The sequence below is a fragment of the Geospiza fortis genome, unplaced genomic scaffold (assembly GCF_000277835.1).
Source record: "Geospiza fortis unplaced genomic scaffold, GeoFor_1.0 scaffold97, whole genome shotgun sequence".
NCBI classification, from domain to species: domain Eukaryota; kingdom Metazoa; phylum Chordata; class Aves; order Passeriformes; family Thraupidae; genus Geospiza; species Geospiza fortis.
The window spans coordinates 3,428,406-3,429,814 of NW_005054343.1; positions in this window are offsets into that span (position 1 = coordinate 3,428,406).

Sequence of the window (1,409 nt, forward strand, 5' to 3'; positions counted from 1 at the left end):
TGCTCTGCAGGTCCAGGCATGCTGCCCAGCAGGACAAACCTGGCACCAGGCATTCCCAGTTGAATTTTTTTACAGCCAGTTCCTTGGGAAAAATCCGACTGTTCATTTACTAATTTTAGGGCGGTGACTAATGGAGCTGAGTGCTACCTGGCACAAAAGGCACCAGGGGAGGCTTTGGCTGGTCATGCCAGGGGAACGACATCTGCATGGTTCCAAGGGTGCCAGCTCTGAATTTCAGCTGAGCTGGGTGGCTTGGGAGACTGAGCTCACTCCACAGGTTGTAAATCCCAGTGCAGGAGGCTCCCAATGAACACATTTGCTCATGCAAACCCCAGCCAGCATCCCAGCTTGTCAGGTGGGACATTCTGCAGCCCTTGCTGCCTCAGAGAGCACTGTGTGATAAAGGCAGCATGGTTTATAACCTATATAATCCAGACATCTGGTTTATAGACCCAGAACAGGATCCAGGCCGTTCACCTGTGATTTCACCAAGGGTCGTGGGATGATACAGGGAAACTACAGGAAAAAAATATCCAGAGCTTGGATTAGGTAGAGAACAGAGCATGAAATGCCAGAATCAACACAATTCTGCTGGGCACAGGAGCTCCTTGCAACGCTCCCGCCCTCGGGAACGCAGTGTCCAGTGTCCCCTCCCCCTGCCACTGCCCCGTGCCACCATGGCAGCACTCCGGGCTGGCGATCCCGTTACAGCCAGCTCCTGCCCAGGGAGCACAGCACACGCATGAAATTTGAGTTTGCTCCATTCGTCATGTCTCCAGGCTGTTTGTTCCCAAACAAACTCCCTTTAGTCACCGCCTAAAAATCCCATGACGGCGACATGAGACGCTGCTTCTTTGCTCCAAGAAAAATGAAAAGGGGAATAAATGGGAGGGGGTTTTTTTGGTGCAGGCAAAGGTCTCAAAGTGATCCCCTCTCCCCTGGAAGGCCAGCAAGCTCAGTGTCGGGCACACCGAGCTGAATTTCCCCTCCTGCTGCTCCATCTCTCCGCTCTAGCTCTGAGCAGAGCTCCCCCAGCCAGCGGGGGCTCCTGCCTCCCTTCCCTGCACTCCTGTGGTGCTGCGAGACGGAGATGCTCAGCTATTGCCGAGCTCTGCTGGGTCCCACGTTCCTGATGAAGAAAACAAGCCTGTCCCCATCCTGAGAAGGATGCTCCGAGAGCATCACGTCCACAGGAGATACGCAGGGAGGGTGCCCTGTCTCCCGTGTCTCCTCCACTTCCCAACCCAAGCCAGACTTGAGGACACACAAACAAGACACGGTGCCCCGCTTCATGTTCGGCCTCCTGCCTTCCTCCCAGCTGAAGGAAATTGCTCAGCGTGCATTTCCGTACTACTCTCCGCTGACAAAGCTGCTGCCGGACCGGTGAGATGAGGGGCTGGGGGCCCTCC